Source organism: Rhineura floridana, chromosome 5 (genome assembly GCF_030035675.1).
Source record: "Rhineura floridana isolate rRhiFlo1 chromosome 5, rRhiFlo1.hap2, whole genome shotgun sequence".
NCBI lineage: Eukaryota > Metazoa > Chordata > Lepidosauria > Squamata > Rhineuridae > Rhineura > Rhineura floridana.
The window spans coordinates 3,033,712-3,060,952 of record NC_084484.1 but is presented as its reverse complement, the minus strand read 5'-3'; positions in this window follow the sequence as shown (position 1 = coordinate 3,060,952).

Genomic DNA, 27,241 nt, shown 5'->3' with positions numbered 1-27,241 from the left:
ATCGCATGTATCCGCAGGGACCTTGACTCTGATGTTGTGACAGATGAATCCATTGAAGTGTCCGGAGCACGGCCTTGTCCTTCTTTATTGGATGAGTTTCAGTTGGTGCAGCTCGAGGAAGTGGACAAGGTGCTTGGAATGGTTCGGGCAACCACGTCTGTTCTGGATCCTTGCCCATCTTGGCTAGTGAAAGCTAGCAGGGCTGGGACCACCGGTTGGGCCAAGGAAGTGGTTAACGCCTCCTTGAGGGAGGGAGTAGTCCCTGGTAGCCTCAAGGAGGCAGTAGTGAGACCTCTTTTAAAGAAACCCTCCTTGGACCCAGATAATTTGAATAACTATAGACCGGTGGCAAATGTCCCTTTTTTGGGCAAGGTTTTGGAGCGGGTGGTTGCCAGCCAACTCCAGGCGCTCTTGGATGAAACCGATTATCTAGATCCATTTCAATCTGGTTTCAGGCCCGGTTTTGGCACCGAAACAGCCTTGGTCGCCCTGTATGATGACCTTTGTCGGGAGAGGGACAGGGGGAGTGTGACTCTGTTGATTCTCCTTGATCTCTCAGCGGCATTTGATACCATCGACCATGGTATCCTCCTGGGGAGACTCGCGGAGTTGGGTGTCGGGGGCACTGCTTGGCAGTGGTTCCGCTCCTACTTCGCGGATCGTCACCAGAAGGTAGTGCTTGGGGAACATCACTCGACACCATGGACTCTCCATTGTGGAGTCCCCCAGGGATCGGTCTTGTCCCCCATGCTTTTCAACATCTACATGCAGCCGCTGGGTGCGGTCATCAGGAGTTTTGGAGTGCGTTGCCATCAGTACGCTGATGACACGCAGCTCTATTTCTCCTTTTCATCTTCCTCAGGTGAGTCTGTTGATGTGCTGAACCGTTGCCTGACCGCGATAATGGACTGGATGAGAGCTAATAAATTGAGACTCAATCCAGACAAGACCGAGACATTGTTGGTGAACGCCTTCCCTGCTCAGATGGTGGATGCTTACCCTGTTCTGGATGGGGTTACACTCCCCCTGAAAGAACAGGTACGTAGTTTGGGGTTTTTTCTCGATTCTTCCTTGTCTCTCGAGGCCCAAGTGGCCTCGGTGGCACGGAATGCGTTTTACCATCTTTGTCTGGTAGCCCAACTACGCCCCTATCTGGACAGGGACGACCTCGCCTCCGTTGTCCACGCTCTGGTAACTTCAAGATTGGATTACTGTAATGCGCTCTATGGAAGGCTGCCCTTGAAGACAGTTCAGAAGCTTCAGCTGGTGCAGAACGCAGCTGCCAGATTATTGACGAGGACCAGTCGGTCTTCGCATATAACACCTGTCCTGGCGCGTCTGCACTGGCTTCCTATTTGCTTCTGGGCGAGATTCAAGGTGCTGGTTTTGACCTATAAAGCCTTACACAGCATGGGACCTCAATACCTTGTGGAACGCCTCTCTCGCTATGAACCTACCCGCTCACTTCGTTCAGAATCTAAGGCCCTCCTCCGGGTACCAACCCATCGGGAAGTCCGGAGGGTGGTTACTAGATCTAGGGCCTTTTCTGTGGTGGCCCCTGAGTTGTGGAACAGCCTCCCCGAAGAGGTATGCCTGGCGCCTACACTTCCATCTTTTCGGCGCCAGGTAAAGACCTTTTTATGCTCCCAGGCATTTTAATCTTCTTAATCTTTTTTAATATTTTAATCTGTATTTTTAATTTTTGTAGTATTTATTTTGTTTCTGCTGTGCTTTTTGTTGTTTATTTGTATATGTTTTTGTATTTTTATTATGATATAGTGTATTTTATCTTGTTTGTTCACCGCCCTGAGAGCTATTTTGCTAAGGGCGGTATATAAATTGAAATAATAAATAAATAAATAAATAAAAGCAGGGCCCTACTGTACATTTAATATTTCAAATAATTTTTGAACAGAAGTTTTAAAAAATATACATGCTACAGTGTTATACTCAGAGCTTGGAAGATTACTTTTAAAAAGTAATAAATTACAGTTACAATTACATGGCCCAAAAAAGTAGTAATTACTGTTACAATTACAATTGCGCTGACAGTAACTGATTACTTTACTTTTTCTCAGAAGTAATCACTACAGTTACATTTCAGTTACTTTAAAAAAATGCCTACAAGGTGCTGGCCTTGGCTGCTGCACATTTAGATAGCCTAAAACAACATTAAAAATAAGCATGTACACACAGAGGGTAGTAGAATTTTTTTTTATCTGTAAGATTAACAGAATGGCATAACAGCATCTCACATTCCCCCATACCCCCAGCAACGATGATACCCCAACACTTGAAATCAAATTTACACTTGAAATGCTGCTTTTACAATACATTTCTGTTATGTCTCAAAACAACAAGATGCTCAAAGAGCATGTCAGACAAGGAATGTCTTTTTACAGTCATTACGTTGCCACCGGTACTGAACAGGCATTCTACTGAATCTTGCTTCCAGTACTTGCTAAAGGACATCATCCTCCATCACAACTCACTGCTGGCTGAGGGGACACAGAGCAGGCCACGTGGCATGCATTGCTCTGTCCTCCAGCACCTTGCCATCCCTCCTTCTGCCTAATGGTAGCACCGTTCCTGTATATCATAGCTCTAAGATTTCAGGTCTTACCTGAGACTATAAAAGGTGGGAGGGTTAAAGATACATGCAAGAACCAAGGGTGATTTGAGGTTTTGGTGACTCCCTTCACCTTCTGTCTAGTGGGATTCAGTGTGTTAGGACTGCTAGCGAATCTTTACCTGCCAGGCATATGTGGCATTTCTAAAAGAGCATTTGAACCAGAATTTGAGTACATTTAATTATTTTGAATCATTGCAAGGAGATGCACGTATGTTGAAAACAGATCTTCACATCATAAAAGCAGACAATATCCAAAGGGACCTGGATAGACTAGAAAATTGGGCTGAAATTAATAAAATGACATTCAATAAAGACAAATGCAGGATTCTGCATTTAGGCCACAAAAACAAAATGCACGGGTACAGGATGGGAAATACCCGGCTTAGCAGTAGTGCGTGTGGGAAGGACCTTGGAATTGTAGTGGATCGCAAGTTGAACATGACCCAGCAGTGTGATGCTGCGGCAAAAAAGGCAAATGCGGTTTTGGGATGCATAAACAGAGCTATAGTTTCCAGGTCGAGGGAAGTAATAGTCCCACTATATTCTGCATTAGTCAGGCCTCATCTGGAATACTGCGTTCAGTTCTGGGCGCCTCATTTTAAGAAAGATATAGACAAGTTAGAGCGGGTTCAGAAGAGGGCGACAAGGATGATAGCCGGTATGGAGAACAAGTCTTATGAGGCAAGGTTGAAGGAACTTGGCATGTTCAGTCTGGAGAAGAGAAGGCTGAGGGGCGACATGATTACACTCTTTAAGTACCTGAAGGGCTGTCACATAGAGGAGGGTACAGATTTGTTCTCTGCTGCCCCAGAGGGTAGGACTAGGTCTAACGGTTTTAAGTTGCAGGAGCGTAGATTCAGATTGGACATTAGAAGGAACTTCTTGACAGTAAGGGCAGTTCGGCAATGGAACCGACTGCCTAGGGAGGTGGTGGGATCCCCTTCGCTGGATGTCTTCAAGCAGAGGCTGGACAGCTATCTGCGGGAGATGCTCTAGCTGTGGATTTCCTGCTGTGAGCAGGGGGTTGGACTCAATGGCCTACAAGGCCCCTTCCAACTCTATGATTCTATGATTCTAATAGGATGAGCTTTTCAAATTACCTAAGTAATGGAAACCTATTACCGTGGTAGATAGAGAATTAAGGTTATGAATTAAACAATATTTTTGAGAGCAGCAAGGGGAGTGTTACTGAGAAAACTGGCCTTGTGGGAGGCCTAACTCTTTTAGATAACTTAGGGAAAAGGTTGCATAGACAGACTACCACCGTGGACATTTGAAAATAGCCTCTCATGCATTCTGCATTTAGAAGCTGCCCCTCACAGGCTTGAGGGCAGGGGCTTTCCAAATCAACAGACATGACATCCAGGCAGGCCTGAGCCCTGCTGTTTCCCTTCATAAATCAATAGCTGAACTGAGCTGTGCTTCATTTATGCTGTGGTTTATCATCGGAAACATCCAGCATCCAACCAGCACCTTTCTCCATACCCCAATCTCACATATTTAAGGTGTGTGGTACATTTCTGATTAAGGAAGGCCTGCTCTGCATGACATCTAGGAAGGCTGACAGCACAATCTTAACCATGCCTACTTAGAAGTAAGTCCTATTGCATTCAATGGGACTTACTCCCAAACAAACGGAGTTAGAATTTGCAGCCTTAAATGCCTGCCTTTAGGACAACTGCAGGGAACCTTTGGCCCTCCAAATGTTGCGGAGCTACAATTCCCATCATCCCTGGCCATTGGCTGAGGCTGATGAGAACTGTAGTTGAGCAACATCTGGAGGGCCAAAAGTTGCCAACACCTGCTTCAGAATGTAAGCATTGTAGCTTGAGCCCATCTAGGAACTGACATTTCTGACCGAGAAGCCCTCAGCTTTGCTTAGTCACATCTATGTCACTTGAAGTACATATAGAACAAATACAATTTCTACCTTTTGGGGGTGGGAAGGGAAAGGGGACTTGTGTTTTTTTTAAAAAAAAAATCCATGACAAGCAGATATTATCTATGACAAGATTTGGAATCAGCAAGATTCATGGACTCAAACATTCCAAGGATCTGTTCACCCAGTATGGCCTTCAGAGTGAATAGTGAATTATACCACAAGTGCCTATATGCCTTATTTCAATGAATTTGTTCTTTGAAGTTCTCCCACTTACATTATTAATTGTTAATTGTTCTGGCATGACAGTTGGCTCTGTGTAGGATACTACTGTAAACGTTCTACAGTGATCGCAATTTGTTTCTAGCATTTATCCATTTTTTAAACAAATTTAATTAGGATGATGCTTTTACTCTTTATGGGCCCTTTAATTATTGTCAAGATTAATCTAGAAAATAGAAGCAATGTTTATCCTAGATGAAATTTCAGGAGTAGTTCATTATACTTTTTGAAATTAAAAAATAGGAACACAATTAAAAGATTAAACCAAAAATAATAATTATTAAACATCAGAAAAGGAGCTGGGACTTTCTCCCACTGGGCTCTTCCCAGGAAAACAGGAGGTTGCCTTGTAGTGAGACCAACTAGGTATTGTCAACACTGATTGGTAGCAGCTTTCCTGGAAGTAGGAGAGACCCACGGAGACACCCAGGGAATCGAACCTTTGTGTGTTTCTGCATTGCAAAGCAATTGCAAAGCCTGTGCTTTACCACCAAGCTGCTCTGGTCCTTTGCTGCTGCTGCCGCCGCCAGCCTTTCACAGCCCCTCCTCACTTCAATTTCCCTTCCATTCCAGGCAAGGTAAGGGCAAGAGGCTTGGCTGGCACGGCTCAGGACACATGCATCCCACGCAGAGCTGGACCCCTCCTGGGCACATGCAGGCTTGCACAAGGAGTACCCCCTCCCCCCTCTCTCTACCTCCCTTGTAACTTGGGCACTCCTCTCCCCGACCTTGTTGTTTAAAGCGCCCAGGAAACGAGCGCAGCAGCAGGAGCAGGAGGCGCCACCTGGAAGGCAGTGGAGCCAAGGCAGTCAGCTGCAAGAGCCCCGGAAGCAGGCTGGTGGGATTAAGAGCCACAGGGGAGGAGTGCGCCGGCTCCGTCCGCTTCTGCAGCCTGGGGCTAGAGGACATGTCAAGCAAGGCTCTTGCAAGCTGCCTGCTCTCACCTTTCCCCGACAGCCTTTTGCAGCTCCCTGGCTTGCAGAGACCATACCGAAAAAGGAGTCCATGCCGATCTAGATGAATCCAGTGCCTGACGGCTCTGTCATCACCTCGGCCGAGTGACTCTGGTGCCAGAGGGGAGGAGAGAAGGAAGCTGCAGCCCTGGGACAGTGCGGCCAACACTAGATGTCCTCACTGATTGGCCCAAGTTGCTCCTTCATCTCCTCGGAGAGTCTTGGAGGGTTTCTTTACCTGCACGTTTGTGTTGTGGGAAGTTGGAGCTGTACAAACCGCACACCCAAGACCAAGACTTTCCCCGCTCCCTCCCAAGTAACGTCCAAAAGTAATGGTGCAAACGTTAAAGTTGCAGCTCAAAAGTAATGAAATGGCTACTCGTTCTATTACCAGCAAAATGTAACGAAGTTACCCACTCGTTACTCAAAAAAGAAATAAGTTACAAGTAACTCGTTATTTATAACGAGTTACTTCCAAGCTCTGGTTATACTTTTCTAATTAAGGAGTCAAACAAGTTTAAATTTTACTGACTGTTGAAGAGGGCAGTTTATTTGTCTCATTCATAACCTGTTTTGAAAACCTTCCCAATAGGAAGCTCTTCTGGGAGTAAAGCTGCAGTGCTAATTCCACATACCTGGGAGTTAACCCCATTGAATTCAGTGGGACTTACTTTTGGGTGGACATGGCTAGGATTGTGCTGAAAAAGAACAATGGGACTTTTGAGTGGACATAGAAGATTGTGTTGTAAATTTTTCTCTTCCCCTCCGATCCTGTTTTTTTTTAAAAGCAGTTAGGCAGAGCTTACTGAGGTGTCACTGCTTTTATTTGGCAGGAAACTAATACTTTTTTAAAAAAACGTTCTGCCACTAGTTTTGACAATAAACTATTATATGGGGTGTCTGTATTTTTACATCTCCATTGTGTCTGTTTATGGAATATTTCCAACAACCCTGTGAGGTAGGGTTGGAAACCAAAGCAGCTCACAAGAAATAAAGCCATTTAAAATCCAATAACCATAAAACACGTATGAAACAGTTGCAAAACAGCTTAAAGTGACACAATTCTGAAATTTGGATTGGATGAGTGAAGTTCCTTATTGGAACTTAGAATAGCTGTCCTGTGTATGCTTCCCTGTCTAAGCCCCATTGAATACATTGGGACTTGCTTCTGAGTAAACATGCATAGGATTGCACTATAAATATCTTTACAGGTTGTGTAAATAATAAACATCTTTGACAGTCATGCTTATATAAATATTTCTTTATTTAAATATTATACTATGCCCTGATATGGATCTGGTTTCACACTATGGTTGTAACTTATTATTTACAAATTATTTCCTCTGCATTTTAAGTGTGCCTTTCTTCCTTGCGGTGGTCATTTATTTATTTTATTTATTTGGTTGCATTTATATGCCGCCCTTAGCAAATAGCTCTCAGGGCGGTAAACAGCATAGGGTAAAATACATATATGGCAATAATAAAATCACAAAAACATATATGACAAAAACAAATACAGTTAAACAGAAAATAAAAATAAAGACTTAGTATACAAGATTAAAAAGCTAAAAAGATTAGAGTGATTAAAATCACTTCTGAAAACAACTTCTGAAAACAAATAAATGTGGAAGGAAAAACAAACAGAACAGAACCTTTTTTAATATTCTATTTCTAAAGCAAATCTATTGAATGAAACCTTTTAAAGCATGGGAGACAGAAATGTATGAAAGTTTTAAACAGCAAGTAGAAAACTGGTGCATAATCCATGGTCACCCAGTAAATGTTGTAGCTTATTTCCATTTTAAATTTTAATTAAAATGATTTATATACTGGCAAAGTTTATGAAGTAATGCAGATCCACATAATACATTTAAAGCACATGGCTTTCCCCAAAGAATCCTGCGAAGTGTAGTTTTCCTCTCACAGTTCCCCACCACCCTTAACATGATTCTGTGGTGGAATTCATGTGCTTCAAATGTATGTTGAATGTGATTTAAATGCATGGTGTGGATCTGCCCTAGTATGCTGAGCATTCATAAGTGAATTGAAAAGAACAATTTTAAAAGATATTTTTTTAAACAGGAGAAGGGTTGTACTCATTGGCAGGGCATATGCTTTGCATGCCAAGGTCCAAAATTCAATCTTCGGAAGAGACTATTGCCTGGAATCCTGGACAGCCAATGCTAGTCCATGGCATCAGTACTGAGCCAGATGGTATCAAATGGCCTGACTTGATATAAGACAGATTCCTTTGTTTCTAAATGAGGAAAGAGACCCAAAAGTCCACAGTGACTCTAAATTTATTTATGTATTTTATTTACAACATTTATATACTGCTTTATTGTAAAAAACCTCAAAGAGGTTTATGGAAGGAATTAAAACAATAAAATTATTGGCAAAAAAGTTAAAGACAGGTATTTAAAAACATTCAAAATAATAAAAACCAACAATGAGTTAAAAACACATTAAAAACATAATAGGTTCTACATGCCTGGGTAGGCTTGCGTAAACAAAAATGTTTTTAGCAGGTGCCAAAATGAGTACAATGAAATGCCTGCCTAATGTCAATAGGCAGGGAGTTCCAAAGTGTAGGTACTGCCACATTAAAGGATTGATTTTTACAAGAGCTGAACAAGTACTATATGGAACCCTTAACATGGAAAGCACATCTTGAACTTGTCCTGGTAGCAAATCGGCAACCAGTGCAGATTTCAGAGCAGAGGTATTATGTGCTGATAAGGTCTCACTCATATCAGCAATTGTGCCACAGCATTCTGCACTAACTGCAGCCCCTGGGACAGGTTGTACTTCAAGGGGATTTCTGTGACCTTGGCTGACTGGCTGCCACAATTTTTTTAGTTTTGGTTAGGAACCCTGAGTGATTGTGGGATGCTGAGTTTTCTGTCTTACTCATAGGAATCTTGTTGAGGTTGGTATGACATTGCATTTAGGAAATTATAACTGTCTTTCCTTTTTCTTTTTCTATTTGCATTTCATTTACCTCTGACCTTACTCCCTTACACCCATAGAAGCAACAACAGTGGTTTCTTGTGGGCAGCTCAACTCCCTTAAACCCACTGATGATGCACCTTGTTATTTGCATGATGGTTTGTTTCTTGCGCAATAGTGGTAAAAGAGAATTCATATACTGGGAAGTGTGGCTTCAATTGTTGTTGTTCCCAATCTACTGCCTGTGAAGGTAGACCAAACCATGTGTGTTTTCTCTTTGTCAATTATTACTTACTGGGTTGGCTGTCAAAGTGAGTTTATAGCAGCCCACAGAGTAGGAAGGAAAGAGTAGAGAATCTTGTAACTCCTACTCATTTCTCAAACCTCTCTGCAGAGAAGGGTCACATCTGTAAAGAAGTTTGGAGCAGCCACGTTGAAAGGCAGGCAGGGCAATCCAGGCCGGGGGTTGCCAAACCTGCTTTGATACAGATATCGTTGCAGAGGATCCCTAGTCAAGCCTTACCAACAGCACAATCCTAACCATATCTACTCAGAAGTAGGTCCTGTTGAGTTCTATGGGGCTTAGTCCCTTAGCAAGTGTGTTTTAGAGTTGCAGCCTTCAGGGACATCCAACTTTACTGCTCCCATCTAACATCTCCACAACACCAGGCTTTCTTCCTGCAATGGCCTTCTGATGACTGGCCTGGCCTGAGGGACTTAAACTCTTCTTGCCAGAAATATGTAGGCTAGATTAAATGTTCCTTACCCAGGCTCTCTAAGCAGGTGAGAAGAAATGATCCCATCACTTAAGCTGGACCTGTGAACACCCTCATTTAGCTAAGATTTCTATCTTAATTTCCAGTCAGAGATTTTTTTTTTGTTTGAGTGGTGTGCCCCCAAGCAACCGTGGTTGATGCTTAATGTATCATGCTTAATGACATCACTAGGACTGACCCCATGACATCACTAGGGCCAGCTCCTGAAATCTCAGGTTTGCGATGCTTCCCAACTGGCAACCCTACTCAGCACCATGAACAAACTACAGTCCCCAGGATTCTTTGTTGGAAGCCATGGCTGTTTAGAGTGATATGATATTGCTTTAAATGTTTAGTGCAGATGCTCCTCACTGCTGCAACTAAGTGTAAAAATAGCATCTAGTAAAATAACAACCCAGGAAATGGTGGGAATCTGGAGTTCCTAATTCTGCCAACAATTCAAAAACTTTTTAGAATGTGAAGGTACACAATCCAACATTTGTTTTATTTAGCTCTTATCTTTCCATTAGCATGCTCGTGCCAGCTTACATTGTTTATGCACAACGCACTTACAGGAAACCAACACTAAATAGTTTTAGTATTGGAATTAATATAATTTAATAGGGAAGTGTGTTGCTGGTTTTGCCCATGCCCACCTGAGGTTGTCACTGAATGCAGGCTGAGGGAGCAAGGTCAGACCCACTAGCCAGCAGCATCAAACATGCCTTCTGGCCATTGTAGTTATGCACTTGACATTATCATGAAGCAGCCCTACAAACATGCAGAGGTGTGTAATGGCTCCTCTAAATGAGCTAAAACCTTGGCCAGAGTACCCTCTGCACACACCAGGTTTCTTTATAGTAAGGGTAGAGACACATTTACTGTTGTGTGGGTTCCAGTGCATCTCCATTTCTCTTTCTTAAAAACAGGAGCACATGATGCTACTCAAATTCTGCCACTTTTCACTCTAAAACATGGTCAGATCAGCTCCAGTATGTTTTTAAAAAAAATTCAGCTTCAGACAGATTTTCAGTTGATTGGTAGATCAACCTATTACCCCTCCAGGTGTGGCCAATGGAAACGCTTTGCTGTAGGCTCTGACAGAGACAGTGACAGGCTCAACAGTTTGCTGTGGGCGGTCCTGGATAGGGATAGAAATATCTGTCAATTTTAGTTCTCTTGGTTTCTCATTTTTTCAATCTTAAATTCGTTTCTCCCCATTTCTGCAGCAATTTGCATTTTTTAAAAAAAATCCTCATGAAAATTCTCTAACATTTTAGTGCGAATTTCTCCAATAATCACATTTTTGTAAGCAGTTTTAATAAAGGTAAACATTTTTGCAAGCCATTTCTCATTATCTAATGCATTTCTGTATGTTATTTTCACTCATATCTTTATTTTTAGGGACACTTTCCCCTCATATATGCATTTTTGTAAATATTGTTTAGTTGGCGAACTGCATCACAAACTTCTAATAAATGTGAATTTCTAAGGATGGCTGTGTTTTGGTTCTCATAGTGATTCAGAAAGTGTGAATTTGATAAATTCTGCTTAAGGTGTGAACTGTATCCCTAGTCCTGGAAAATCTAAAGTCAGCAGTGGGGAAGGGAGGTGTGTCCAGACAAAGGAAAAGTCACTTCAAAATACAGCCAGAAAAACCATTCTTGCTGCTTTTGAAGCATCTAGTGTGCACATAGCCTCAGTGAGTGCCCAGTCACCAAGGGGTGAGACCAGCAGGAACAGTGGTGTTTGGGTATGTGGCAAGCAAGCTTGACTCTACTCCTCTGCCGTAGAGAAATGCTCTAATCTACTCTGCTATTATGGCAAACACAAATCTTGTTTTTAGTTTGTTTGTTCCATCTTTATCAAAGCAGTGATTTTCCATATTGCTTAGTGAGTGCAACTCCAGTATTGTGAACAATGACATTAAAAGATACACCATTTTTCTGTTTGGAGCGTGTTGCTTTTGTGATGACCTTAAGCAAATAAATTAATGGAGGGTAAAAGAGAAAGAAGAGATTTTGGGACTCCCAGCAGCACTTAGGCAAAGAAAATAATAAAGAGAAAGATCCTGAAGGGGAACTGACTAAGGACTGGTGTTGCAGAAGGTGAACTTAGTTATAATTATCTTGACCCATCCCAGTCTGGGTTCAGGCCTGGTTATGGGACTGAATCAGCCTTGGTTGTCCTGATGGATGACTTTTATTGGGAGAAGGACAGGGGGAGTGTGACCCTGTTACTTGATCTCTCAGTGGCTTTTGATACCATTGACCATGGTATCCTTCTGGGCCGACTTGGTGAGATGGGTATTGGAGGCTGTGATGTTCCTGCTTATATTGTAAATATGGTAAGTGCTGGTTATATAGAAGATATATGGCAAGTGGAGTGAAAGAGGAGGGGGAGTACATGAGCAGTAGAATGCTGAATGATTGGCTGAGCGTTTGAATGGCTGGGAGTATAAATGGAAGAATGACAGTTGAATCTGGGTGGAGGTTTGGTGGTGAATTGAGGTGGTGGCTGTGAGGTGGCGTTTGGAGCTTGTTGTTGAGAGTGAGTCGGAGTTCTGAGGCAATTAGTAAGAAGTCAAGTACATAACAGAATATAGATGAAACCATACGCGTGTGAAACATTCCTTAAGTAATCTTGTTATTTCTAATTCTTAATAAATATTTCTTGGTTAAATAAAAGCCTGATTCCTTCAGCTGGGATACACATACCAGAGGGAATAGCAAAGTAACCAAGGCTGAACAGTTTCTATCGAATGGTGGCAGCGGCGGATCGGAGGAAAGTGTATCCAGTCCCACAGAGAAACCCAGGGCTGTATGCTTCAGAGTCAAGGGGCTGCAGGGGAGGTTACAAATTACCTATACCCATTGACACAAGGTATCAGAATAGCCAGGTAGAGACTAGGCACAGTCCATTGGCTAAAAGGGTTACAGAGTGTCGGGTAGTGTGGCCTAGCAGGGGGATCTGTTGAGATCTGTTCTAGTGCTGTAAAGGGTAAGAATAAACCTGATGTTCCTGTCTGCTCGTAGCCACAAAGTGAGAGCTTCACAGGTGGTGCTGGGGAAGGACGTCACAGAGGCACTGTTCTACAGTGGTTCCGATCCTATCTCCAGGGTCATTCTCAGATAATAGCATTGGGTGACTGTCTTTCGGCCCCCTGGCAGCTGTGCTGTGGGGTGCCGCAGGGTACCATCCTGTCCCCAATGCTGTTTAACATCTATATGAAGCCCTTGGGAGCAGTCATCAGGAACTTTGGGGCGTGGTGTCAGCAGTATGCTGATGATACCCAGCTCTATTTCTCTGTAACATCTGAATCGGGAGAGGCTGTGCAAGTCCTGGACCGGTGCTTGGACTCGGTGGTGGGCTGGATGAGGGCCAATAAACTGAGTCTGAAACTTAGCAAGACGGAGGCACTGTGGGTTGGTGGTTCCTGAGTTCAGATAATTGGTCAGTTGCCTGGTTGGGATGGGGTCGTACTCCCTCTGGAAGAGCAAGTAGCCTGGGGGTGTTTCTGGATGCATCTTTGTTGCTAGAGGCCCAGGTGACCTCCGTGGCTAGGGATGCCTTTTACCAGCTTTGGCTGGTGAGACAGCTGCAGCCGTTTCTGGACCAGGATAGCCTGACCACTCTTGTCCATGCACTGGTAACCTCCAGGCTGGATTACTGTAATGTTTTCTATGTGGGACTACCCTTGAGGTACGGAAGCTGCAGCTAGTGCAAAATGCAGCGGCAATACTGCTCACTGGGGCAGGGTATTGCCAACATGTCACCCCACTACTGAAAGAATTGCACTGGCTGCCCATTTGCTACCGGGCCAAGTTCAAGGTTCTAGCCTTGGTGTACAAAGCCCTATACAGCTCAGGACCAGGATACCTGAAAGACCGTCTCATCCCTTACATACGCAGTCGATCACTGCGCTCTGCAGGTGAGGGCCTCCTGCAGATACCATCTTATCAGGAGGTTCGTTCTGTACCATAAAGGTAATGGACCTTTAGTGTGGCGGCACCTACCCTGTGGAATTCTCTCCCTTTGAATATTAGGCAGGCGCCATCTCTACTATCTTTTCTGTGTCTTTTGAAGACATTTCTTTTTCAACAAGCCTTTTGAGAGTTATCCCTGACTGTGTCTGTGTCAGAATTGCTTAATATGTTTTTTAATAATGTTTTTAACCCTTTTAAAAAAGTTTTTTAAATGTTTTTAATGCTGTTTTGTCTGAATGTATTTTAAGATTTGTTTTTAGATGTTTTAACGTGTTTTTAGTGCCTTGTTTGCCGCCCTGGGCTCCTGCTGGGAGGAAGGGCAGGATACAAACTAAATAAACAATAATAATTTAAATGAATTCCCCCCTTTATGTTGCTTTGTAGCTGTGCACCTTTTGGCTACAAGATAATTAGGCAAGGATTGAAACTACTAGTAACCATTTTGGTAAACCTAGGTGCACTTTATGTAGCATTGTCTGAAATGTTACAGCTAGACTGTTCTTCTAATCATATATTGAGGAGGAGACATTGTAAGACTCTAAATAATGAAAGGCCAACTGGCACTTAGATGTTGAGAACGTTTCCAGAGCAAGATTCATCTTACAATTATTTCTTTAGTCAAGGCTGATTGCCCCAGAGTGTACTCTCCAGATGCAAATGACATTGAAAGTATTACTGAAGATGTTTCACCTCTAAGTGCACTTTTTCATGCCATGAAAAACACAGAGGAAAGCCAGAGTGGATTCCCCCCCCCCCAAAATACTTGAAACAGGAATAGAAATTAGTTCCATTCTAGGGACAGGAAAAAACCCACTGAACTAGTTATCAAATCATAGCAACAAACAGCAGGAAGCAATCCAACCTAAAGGATAGGTGCTTTTTATTTTTTTTTATTTTAAACCCCCCCATTTTCAGCAAAAAGAGGTGCTTCAGTGGCTACTAGCCATGATGGCTATGCTCTGCCTCCATAGTCAGAGGCAGTATGCTTCCAAACACCAGTTGCTGGAAACCGCAGGAGCGGAGAGTGATCGTGCGCTCAGATTCTGCTTACCAGCTTCCCCCAGGCACCTGGTTGACCACTGTCAGAACAGGATGCTGTTGTACACTGCCCAGAGAGCTATTGCTAGTCGGGCGGTATAAAAATCTAATAAATAAATAAATAAATAAATAAAAAGATGGGCCACTGGCCTCATCCAGCAGGACTCTTATGTTCTAGTAGCTTGCAGATCACTAAAAGACAGTTCCTGCCCTCAGGCGTACAATCTAAAAAGATTATGCAGGGTATAAAATCTCAAACCAAAAGCATAATAAAATGAAAATAAAATACATTAGAAACAGAAGTACAAAATGGGTCATCTGACAAGAAGATTAAAAAAAATACATCATTTTCATAAGAAGCGCTTGTTGAAACAAGACGTTGGCACCGAAAACGCATTACAGATGCTGCCAGCTTGGTTTCATTAGGTAGAATGAAATCGGTGCCGCCACCCTAAATGCACAATTTCTTGTTGAGGGCAGTCTGCCATTGCCAGGCAGATGTGCCTGAGTGGCAGATCACAAAGACTGAGCAAGACTAGAAAGAATAAGGCAATATTCGCATCCACTGGCCTCAGGTTGTTTGAAGATAGCTCAGTGAAGTACTGTTAGCCAATGCAGCTCCCCCAGCGCTGGAGTTATATGTGGTTGGTAGCCAGTGCCTGACAGGAACTGGGTTACAGAATTCTGCACTAGCTGCAGCTTCTGAAACAGCCTGTGTGTATTTATATCTTGCAAGTTATCAATCTTGAGCCACTATAACCAAGCTATCCCAATCCAGGAACAGTCACAGCTGGCACATCAGTTGAAGCTGGTAAAAGGTACTGCTAGCTCCAGAGATAACTTGAGCTTCAAGTGACAAAGCTGGATCCAGGCTGTGTAGGGGCTCCTTCAGAGGAAGTGCAACCTTGTTTATTAATTATTATTTTATTATTATTTATAGAATTTATTAGTCGCCCATCTGGCTGGCTGTCCAGCCACTTTGGGCAACGTACAACATAGGCATATAATACCTAGACATTGAAAATCTAAAAACAATGAAGATAAAACCTAACCCACCCCAGAAGCCTGCCTGAAGAGCCAGGTCTTCAAGGCCCGGCGGAAACTCATCATAGAAGGGGCATGGCGGAGATCATTCAGGAGGGAGTTCCAAAGGGTGGGGGCCACAATTGAAAAAGCCCTCTCTCTAGTCCTCACCAGTTTGGCTGTTTTGACTGATGGGATGGAGAGAAGGTCTTTTGAGGCTGATCTTGTTGGGCGGCATAGCTGATGATGCTGGAGGCGCTCCTTTAGATAGACTGGGCCAAAACCTTATAGGGTTTTAAAGGTCAAAACCAACACCTTGAATTGGGCCCGGTAAGCAACTGGTAACCAGTGCAGCTCTTTTAGCTCTGGAGTGATATGATCTCGCCAGCGGCTGCCTTTAATCAGGTGAGCTGCCGCGTTCTGTACCAGTTGCAGCTTCCGGACCGTTTTCAAGGGTAGCCCCACGTAGAGCACATTACAGTAGTTTAGGCGAGAGGAGACCAGGGCATGTACCACCGATGGGAGCAGATGATTGGGAAGGTAGGGGCGTAGCCTCCGTATCAGATGGAGTTGATACAGCGCCACCTGGCTCACACCCGAAACTTGAGCTTCCATGGACAGTTGGGAGTCAAGAATGACCCGAGGCTACAGACCTGGTCTTTTAGGGGCAGTTGTACCCCATTGAGCACCAGGTCCAAATTCCCTAACCTTCCCTTGTCTCCCACGAACAGTACCTCGGTTTTGTCAGGGTTCAGCTTCAGCTTATTCCTTCCCATCCAGCCACTCACTGATTCCAGGCACTTGGATAGGGTTTCTACAGCCAACTTTGGTGAAGATTTAAATGAGAGATAGAGCTGCGTGTCATCCACATATTGGTGACACTGCAGCCCAAATCTCCTGATGATAGTCCCCAGCGGCTTTATATAGATGTTAACTAGCATTGGGGAGAGGATGGAGCCCTGTGGCACCCCACAAGTGAGAGGCCAAGGGTCCGAAACCTCATCCCCCAATGCTACTCTTTGGTGCCTATCAGAGAGGAAGGAATGGAACCACTGCAATACAGTGCCCCCTATGCCTAACCCCTCCAGGCGATCCAGAAGGATACCATGGTCACCAGTATCAAAAGCTGCTGAGAGGTCCAGGAGGATGAGGAAGGTGCACTCACCGCTATCCAACGCTCTCCTCATATCATCCACCAAGGCGACCAAGGCTGTTTCAGTCCCATGTCCAGGCCTGAAGCCCGACTGAAATGGATCCAGATAATCCGCTTCCTCCAAATGACCAGCTGAGATGGAAAAGATGTAAATAATATCCAGTTATTGTACTTACCACAAAATTTCACACTAATATCTCCCTTGTACTCCTCCCAGGGGACAGCAACAAAATAAACTCAGTTTTTAAGAGACCAAAATATATGAATCAGAGAAGACTCCAGAACTCCAAGAGAAGACAGATTTTAGTTTTACCAGATAAACTAAATGCAGATGAGAAGATTTAACATTTGTGCATAGCCTTGTGTACATTGCTCTTCCTACCAGGATTGACTTTTTTAAATTGGTCTGCCTTATAAAGTTAAAAGGCCTGTAACAATCAGGAGACAAATAGGTGAACTTAAATCACTATTTAGTCTAGTAACTCTAAACCCTTATATTCAACCTTTGAAAAAAATGGTACTGAGGGATATATCTCAACTGGAAAAAGAACAGAAAAAGGTTTATCATAACTGACATTGGAAGAATTGGGCCATAACCTTAATATTGTCATAAAACCTGCAGACAAGGGTGGAACTATAGTGATTTTACATGTAGAGGATTAAGAGACACATAGACAACGTAATGACCCTACCCGTTATGTACATGTTGCTCATTAGATTAGATTTATCAGTAAAATCTTTATTCTGGAAGCAGTATCTTTAGGATATATAAATAACCAAATACATATTCTCTCATCAGAAATTGTAAGAATTCCAGTTTTGCTTTGTATACTGCCAGGTAGACCAATTGTGACAGGATCAGAATATATTTTGGAGCCCTTATCTCAGTATCTTGATTCTTTTTTGCAAGGCTTTGCACAACAGCATCCATTTTTAAATTCAAGATACTAAGCATTATATCAGAGCAGTGGAATTGTTACTAGTGGAGGAGCGAGCTGATCTCATTACCATGGATGCAGCCCTGTTAGGGAAGGGGGGAACAGGGGCACCTTCATGATCACAATCACCCTATAATTATCTAAATAGTTCTGAAAAAACCAGCCTCGAAGAATTAAATATTAGAACTTTGTGTTATGAGCTAGAGTTAGACACCACCTTGGACTTCCCTTTGCTCTGCTTTTCAGTTTGTTATGTTCTCTACCCAGGCAGCAATAAAGAAGCATATTTGTTTGCCCATAAGAAGTAACAGTTTGTTTATTTTGCAGTTATAACAATTAGAGGTGCTTATCGCTAAAGGGTGAAATAAAGAGAGATAAAGTAATCTGAAAAAATGGCTACCCTAAGTTACCCCTTACTAGGGTTACCATATTCCAGTTCCACAAATCAGGGCAGGCTAATTTGCATATTATGTAAATTATTTGCATGTTATTATTTGGATTGTCCAGTTGTTTTGTTTTTGTGCCTAGGAATTACCACCAAAAACTGGGGAAAGATGTAAGAAATCTTTTTTAAAAAAGCAAAATTTTCAGCCTTAAATGCCTAGACTCTAGTTTCCAACACTATGGAATATTTCTTGATTGATTAAAAGGATTTATATCCTGCCCTTCTGCTGTTAAAAACAGAGCTCAGCACAGCTTACAAATATAAGAAAAACAAAAAAAAATACACAATCAATATAAAAACATAATAAAAACACAAGATAGCAACAAACATAAAGTAAGTCAGGGCAGCAGTACGGTTAACCATATACGATATATTTCAAAGATGTGGTGGGTGGAGAAAAACAAGCCAAAATGTTAGGAAAAGGAGTCTTTCACACCACATGCTCAGTTCTAAATACTGTTGCAGCAAGTTTTACAAGTTCCTCCAGTATTCCACTGGTGCAGGCACTCAGACATTCAAAGTATCTGTATGTTTCTTAGGTTTTGTAAAAGCAGAGTAAAAACTCAAAATTTCTTCTCCCTTTGATCAACCACATCTACACAGGTTCCACCTCCATACTCAAAATGAAACTGGGCCTGGAAGTGTGCAACAACCCCACACATACCTTGCTAATTAGATTACCAATGCCAGGATGTCTGTCTTATCGACTACTCTCCTGCTCCCTCCCCCCCCCGGGCATCATGAAAGACCCAGTCCTGGGCTCAGAAAGAAAATAAATATCTGGTCCTCTTCAAAGTACTCATAAGCCTCTTTTTTAATTAAAATAATAATTATACATTCTTGCTCTTATCACTAATGGGAGTTAATTATCTTGCATATGCTGCTGTTGCTTCTATGGCTGTAACGGAGTGAGGTTAAAGATAAGTGAAATGAAAATAATAAATAATAAATAGGGAAAAAACAACACAAAAGGCAGTAACACTTTCCTAAATGCAATACCATACAAACCACAACAAGATTCCTATGAGTAAGGCAGAAAACTCAGCATCCCACAACCAGTCAGGATTCATAACCAGAAACCCAAACTAAAAAAATCCTAGCAGCCAGTCAGCCAAGGTCACAGAAATCCCCATGCAGCACAACCTGACCTGGGGACTGCACTTAATGCAGAATGCTGCAGCACAATTTCTGACATGAGTGAGATCCTATCAGCACATAATACCTCTACTCTGAAATCTGCATTGGTTGCTGATTTGCTAGCAGGCCAAGTTCAAGCTGTGCTTTCCATGTTATGGGTGCCACATAGTACTTGTTCTGCTCTTGTAAGAAATCAGTCCTGTAAAGTGGCAGCACCTACACTTTGGAACTCCTTGCCTATTGACATTAGGCAGACGCCTCTTTTCAGCACCTGCTAAAATCAGTTTTCTTGAGGCAAGCCTCTCCAGGCATGTGGAAGCTATTGTGTTTTTAAATCTGTTTTTAATTCATTGTTGGTTTCATTATTTTGAATGTTTTTAAGTATCTGTCCTTAATGCTTTTGCCAATAATTTTGTTTTAATTCTTTCTGTAAACCACTTTGAGATTTTTTACAATAAAGCGGTATATACCGTATATTCCGGCATATAAGACGACTGGGCGTATAAGACGACCCCCAACTTTTCCAGTTAAAATATAGAGTTTGGGATATACTCGCCGTATAAGACTACCCCTGCTTATGACATGTAAGCGATGTACCTTACCGGCGATTGGCTGGTTGTTGTATACAAAGCCTATTCTGCGAAGGCAAGAATGTCTTTGAAGTCAAGACTAGGGGCGTCAGGCCCCTCCCACTCTCCAGTTCATTCTTGCCTTTGTATGAACAAGATTGAGATCCTATAGCGTAGCATTTAGCTAAGTATTTGTTTGTGTGTTTGTTTGACAAGGTGCGGAGGTAGTGTTTCTTGTGTGTCTCCCTAGTCCTTCCCTTCCCCTGTCTTGCTTTTCACTGCTTATTTCAGCTTATTTCATTTACCCGGGCAGTTTATTTTCCCTGTTGATTGTCTGACGGCCCCTAGAGCGACCGCGGCTGCGGGTCTCTACGGCTTTGGCCGTTTCCAAGCTTTTCCCCCTGAGTTCTGTCACAGCCCTTGCGAGCTTGCAGCTGTGACTTTCCCGTAGCGGCTTTTCTGGGCTGGGCTGCCTCGAGCCGCGTTCTGTGGCGTCGTTGGAGAGACCGTGGCTGCGGTTCTCTCTCAGGTGGGAGCTTGCGGCTGCGGCTCCCTGCCTTTCCCCGCCACCTCTTTTTAGCTTGCCCGGGTATTGCCGCGCTCCACAGGAGCCTGCGGCTGCGGCTCTCTCGTTAGAGAGATTCTTTTTCCTTAGCCGCACTCCGCTGCTTTAAATTCCGCCGCGGAGAGCTCTGCAGTTGGCGCCGTCGGCTGCTTGTCCCTGCTGCCTTACACTTCACAGTATTCTCCTGGCCGTCCCTTCCTGGGGTTTTTCTTTTTCAGAGCTGCTAGTGCGGCTATCGGCCCCGCGGCTGCTCCTGCAAGCCTGTGCTGGGCAGTTTCTCCCCAGTTCAACAGCATACGGCCGCCATTGCCCCTTCTTCTCTGTCATTTTTTGACTTAATTTTCCCGCTCTTTTTCAGCACCCGGCGTATAAGACGACCCCCGACTATTGAGAAGATTTTCCTGGGTTAAAAAGTCGTCTTATATGCCGGAATATATGGTAAATGTTGGAAATAAAAATACATAAATAAATGTTGGAGTCACTATGGCCCTTGAGTCTCTTCCCACTTTTAGGAACCAAGGAATCTGCCTTATACTGATTCAGGCCATTTTGTACCATGATTTCTTAAATGCAACACCATACCAACCACAACAAGATTCCTATGAGTAAGGCAGAAAACTAAGCATCTCACAACCAGTCAGGATTCCTAACCAAAAACCAAAAATATGGTAAGAACATAAGCATATAAGAAAAGCCTACTGGATCAGGCCAGTGGCCCATCTAGTCCGGCATCCTGTTCTCACAGTGGCCAACCAGGTGCCTGGGGGAAGCCCGCAAGCAGGACCCGAGTGCAAGAACACTCTCCCCTCCTGAGACTTTCGGCAACTGGTTTTCAGAAGCATGCTGCCTCTGACTAGGGTGGCAGAGCACAGCCATCATGGCTAGTAGCCATTGATAGCCCTGTCCTCCATGAATTTGTCTAATCTTCTTTTAAAGCCATCCAAGCTGGTGGCCATTACTGCGTCTTGTGGGAACAAATTCCATAGTTTGACTATGCGCTGAGTAAAGAAGTACTTCCTTTTGTCTGTCCTGAATCTTCTAACATTCAATTTCTTTGAATGTCCACGAGTTCTAGTATTATGAGAGAGGGAGAAAAACTTTTCTCTATCCACTTTCTCAGTGCCATGCATAATTTATACACTTCTATCATGTCTCCTCTGACCCGCCTTTTCTCTAAACTAAAAGCCCCAAATGCTGCAACCTTTCCTTGTAAGGGAGTCGCTCCATCCCCTTGATCATTCTGGTTGCCTTCTTTTCCAACTCTATAATAATATGAAGAAATATTTATATAAACATGACTATCAAATATATTTATTATTTACACAAACTGTAAAGATATTTATAGTGCAATCCTAGGTTTATTTATTCAGAAGCATGTCCCAGTGTATTCAGTGGGGCTTACTCAAACAGGGACAGAAATGCAACCTCAAGTGATAAGCAACTTCATTCACACAACCCAAAATTCTGAATCATGCCACTTTACGTGGTTTTGCAACTGTTTATACTTGTTTTTATGGTTATTGAATTTTAAATGACTTTATTTCTTGTTGTGAGCTGCTTTGGTTTCCAACCCTACCTCACAGGGTTATTGGAAACACTCCATACACGCACACACACACACACACTGCAGATGTATAAATACATACAGCCCATATAATAGTTTATTGTCAAATGAGTTGGTCATTGCAGAAAAATCAGTATTAGTTTTTAAAAAATCAGTATTCGTTTCCTACAGAATAAAAACTGTAATACCTAAGTAAGCCCTGACTACTTGGTTTAAAATAGAACTGGAGGGGGGGGGCAGAAAGAGTTAGAACACAAACATAATTCTTTTTTACATTCACTCCAAAGTCCCATTGATTTTCAGCACATTCAGAACCATGTCTACTCAAAAGTAAGTCCTATTGAATTCAATGGGATTTACTCTGGGCATATGGGATTAGCATTGCTTTTACAAAAAGCAAGCATTGGGAAGGTTTTCAAAACACTGCCGAAGATCTGACTCCTGCACACAAGAGGAAAAAAACCTGAAATGTATATACTTACCCAATTTATGAGATTTTCAGATAAACAGGGGGTGAAACCACCATTTTGTTTTCTAGACACTGCCTCAGATCAATGAAACTGAAACACAATCCCTGACTGGATGCAATCTTGAACGGGCGGGGTTAAAGCTAGGAAGTGCATACAGTACTGTTTAAAGAAAGATTTAATAGTTGGGGGGGCGGCTGACGTTTGTATGTATATCTCGAGAACCGGACCACCTAGAAACTTAATTTTTTAAAAAATTAAAGCTGAGAATCCGGGCCACCTAAGGGACTAAACGGGCACCAGGTGGCATGCACAGAATCTGGGTAAAACCCAGCTAACCGGGCAATATAGAAACCCTACCCTTTACTCTTTTAAAGCACTCACACTACTCACAACCATAGTTGTTTGTTTATATCATGTTGCTTATATTATGCATTTAGGAGGAGCCTTGGGAAGGAGGTCCTTTTCTTAACTTCTAGTACAGACAAGTTTGTTGTTCGAGTGCAATCTAAAACTGAGATACCTAATACAGCATCAAAGCCAAGCTTAGGAGCTCACTATCATTATCAAACTAGTTCACTTCATGAAGAATTAGAATATAGAGACAGGCCATAGGTGAAAGGGGACTGTAGCTATAGGCAAAGTCGAGCTTTTGAGTCTGGTATTCCTGGGGATCTCTCTAAAAAGAGTGAGATAATTCAACAAATTAATCTTCCTTCATATAAATTACAGTAACACCATCTATAGGGAGGAGGAGTCAGGAGGAAGGTCGCTGCCTTTTGTTTCCTCTGGCCTGGTCCTTATGTGCTCTCCACCAGTGGGGAGGGGATTGCCTGGCAGTATGCACCCCCCCATGCTGCCCCACCTAGAAATGTGGCTATCCAACTTAACAAGGAAAGCTGGCTACAGGGCTGTATAGATGTTAATTCTCTTTATACATCCATCCCTCATGAAGAATCTCAGAAAGTAATGCAACACCATTTGAATCAGAGATGAGGGTGGAATCCTACACATATTGTTTTTGTTAGACGTATTGAATACTATACTGGAGAAGAATTATTTTAATGTGAAGAAGGGTTGTATTATCAAATTAAGGGATTGGCTACGGGAAGCCCTGCTGCTCCAAGTATAGCCAATTGTTACAATATATGGGATATTTGGAACAAACCGTGCTTTTGTGTGTGTGATGGTACTCCCTGATACGGAGTACTGGCACCTCTATTTTTGCTCCCTGTGACAGCTATTTTGTTCTGGCATCCATGATACTTTTATCAAGTTATGAGCCTGGCACCTCATTTTTTATCAAAATAAGCACTGCAGAAAGTAATTTTGAATTCAGAGGGCAACCCCTTTTTCAAACAGTAGTTGTATTATGGGAGATATATAGATGATATCTTTGTTATTATTCATCTGGATTGCCCAGTATATTTTTTTTACGTGAATGAATTCAGTACATTCAAATATTAAATTTTGATTAGAAATTAGAAATTCTAAATTAGAAATCTGTGTCAAATTTATTTTTGTTAATTTCAAAGCCTTTTATTGCTCAGTGTCATATGATGATGAAGACAGCCTTTTGTGTTTCAAATTGGAGGCTATGTTCTATTTCTATTTTGGGTGTATTAACAGTTGAATCTGAAACTGCAGTTTGATGTAAAATCAGACTGATTACAATATGTTGCTACTTAAACAATGACTCTAGCTCTTGGAAAAAAACAAACTTGGCCTGCCCAAGATGCATGTTTTCAGCCTGCTATGCTTAAACTACACCACTTAAGGAAAGGTGGGAATGGTCAATTAAAAATATAGAGCACACCTAGAATATATTTCACCTCCACTGTTTTATCTTGTGCAAACTGAGACACGCCTGATGTCTACTGGAAACTATTCTGTAGAATAGTCAGTGCCATTATTCCACTATTGTTTTTGGAGCTTTTTTTTTTAGTGTTGCAGAGTGTTGCTGTACTTCACATATTCACAGAAGCAGAAGCAGAAGAGAATGACTTACTATAGGAAATCTTAACTAAAATTGCAAAGTAAATAAAACATATTTAAAGTGACTATCTGAACGATATCAACTGTTTTAATATTGTTGCTAAAACAAGATCAGCACAGCACATGTCTTGTTTCTGTTATTTGGGCTGATTGCATGTGTTGCCACCACTCACCTTATGCTCAGAGGCACATTACCAAATTCTGGAAGAAGGTAGGAGGAAGGGAGAGGAGAGGGGAAGGAGGGGAAAGGCAGGTCTGATTATTTGCATGCTTACTGAGTTCAGTGGGATTTACTCCCATGCAAACATGGTTAGGATAAGTAAAACTGACCATGAGGGGAAGGGGAAGAGGAGAGGAGAGGGAAGGAGGAAGGGGGAGAGGAAGGAGGGGGAGGGGGAGGGAGGGGATTGGAAGGGGAGGAGCAAAGGAAGGGGAGGGAAAGAGGAAAAGGGAGGTGATGGGAGGGAAGAGGAGGGGAGGGCAGGTTTGATCATTTGCATGCTTTTTGAGTTCAGTGGGATTTACTCCCATGCAATCATGCTTAGGATAGGTGAAACTAACCATGGAGGAGGGGAGGCAGAGGACTGGAAGGGGAGGGGGAGGGGAGGAGATTGGGTGGGTGGGCAGTGGCAGAGGGGAAGCCCCTTTCCAACAGGAAAACTTTGTGAACAGTATCATTCTTTTTATGGGTTTCCCTCAGCTTTTTATTCTACAGCAGGCACATGTAGCCTCCCACCCAAATTTAAACCAAAGCTATCCCTGGCCAAATCCACACCAGACCTTTATTCCACTTTGGACAGTCATGGCTTCTCCCAAAATAATCCTGGGAAGTGTAGTTAGTGAAGGGTGCTGAGAGTTGCTAGGAGATGCCCTGTTCCTCTCACAGAGCTTCAGTCAGAGTGGCTGACTGTTAAACCACTCTGGGCGCTGGAGCTCTGTTAGGGGAATAGGAGTCTCCTCTCAGCCTCCTTCACAAACTGCACTTCCCAGGATTGTTTGGGTGAAGCCATGACTGTCTCAAGGGAAATAAAGGTGTGGTGTGGGTGTGGCCCCCTGATTAGGCAAGCCCAGCAGCTGTGAGTCTGGCTTTGAGAACACTGACGGTTCTTACTGAGCATGCCCAACATTATCATTCAGTTCAATGCTAAATTTCTTAAATTAATTAAAAATCAGCAAGGCATTTTTAAACGTTTAAACTGCAGAAGATGACGGTCAGAGTATGGAGCAAGGTCAGTAATAGGATTCCAGGTACTCTGTGAAAATGGCTGATTTTTAATGAATTTCAACAGATTATGAGAACTCTGACAGAAAAAAGTAAACTTTGAACTCTCGATTCTCTCTGACTGTTTTGTGTATTGCCATGAAAATTTAGAGGGTTGTTAAGCAAGCGTTTCTGAGATCAGGACTAAGTTTTGTAAGGTTTTGTTTTGAAATGAGCTTATAGGAAGTATCAGAATGGCATGGGGGTATTTTCAATTTAACATTGCGGAATATGAAACATCCATGCTGGCTGTAGTATACAGCTATTCTCGAGGCTGTATAATATAATACAGAGATGGGTATGTTTTAGGATTACAAGGATTACCACAGGAGGTGATAAAAAGAGAATATGAATGCTATAGGAATATATTTTAAAAGATAAAAGAAAGACTTCTATCAATAAGGTATTCTGGTCAATTGAGTATAAACATCTCCTGCAGTAAAATGTATATTTTATTCATTGATTTTAATTAAAGATGTCTCTGGATATCAGGATCCACCAGTCATAGGTTTTCACAGAACAGCCAATTTTACAGATTAAGTGATCCATTCTGATTTAAGTAGTTACACAATTAGATCGCCCATCAACAGGGGACATTTTAAGTGTAGGAAATCTTCATGCTGCTCACAAAGTATCACAAACAAAACAGTTTCCTCATCCGAAAGGTGGAAGGAAATCCATGTTGAACAGTTTCACCAACTGTCAATCTATGAATGTGGTTTATGCAACACTGGGCCTTTGCTCATTAATATATGTAGGACAAACTAGTAGATGTTTAAGAACTCATATCAGTGAACATAAGAGTAACATTTGTACCAACATCATGGAAACCCTATTAATGCAGTCCTCACATCAGAAGTCTTGCACAGTAGTTTCTGACTTAACTTTGATTATTGTCTTGAGTTTTTTATTATAGCAACACAAACTGTATTGCTCATAATACAGCTTTATGTTAAATGTGAAAGCAGCAATATGTTTGAAGAGCTTTAAAGAAGGAAAATAACAAAAACATAACACAAATGGAGAAATACTTGGATATGAAACAAGTTCACATGGTAATATTTTACTTGAGTTTACAGCTAGGCTTCCAATATGCTTCCGGGCCAGATTCAAAGTGTTGGTACTTACCTATAAAGCCTTATATGGCGCGGGACCACGATATCTGTCGGAACGCCTCTCCCGATATGAACCGGCCCGTACACTACGGTCTACTACGAAGGCCCTCCTCCGGGTTCCGACTCATAGGGAAGCCCGGAGAGTGGTGACAAGATCTAGGGCCTTCTCAGTGGTGGCCCCCGAACTATGGAATGGTCTCCCCGAGGAGGTGCGCCTGGCGCCGACACTATCATCTTTTCGGCGCCAGGTTAAAACCTTTCTCTTCTCTGAGGCATTTTAATTCCTGTTAATTGTAAATTATTATATTTTGATTTTAGACTGTACAGTTTTGTGTACAGTTTTGTGTTATTTTTATTGTATTTTTAATGTTCACTGCCCAGAGAGCTGTTGCTAGTCGGGCGGTATATAAGCTTAATTAAATAAATAAATAAATAAATAGGCCAGTTACTCAGTATTATGTTGCAAGGAGTCATTTTGCTCTACAAATATGTTCTGCTTTGAAGTTCTTGGTAATGTAGGATAATGTATCAACCT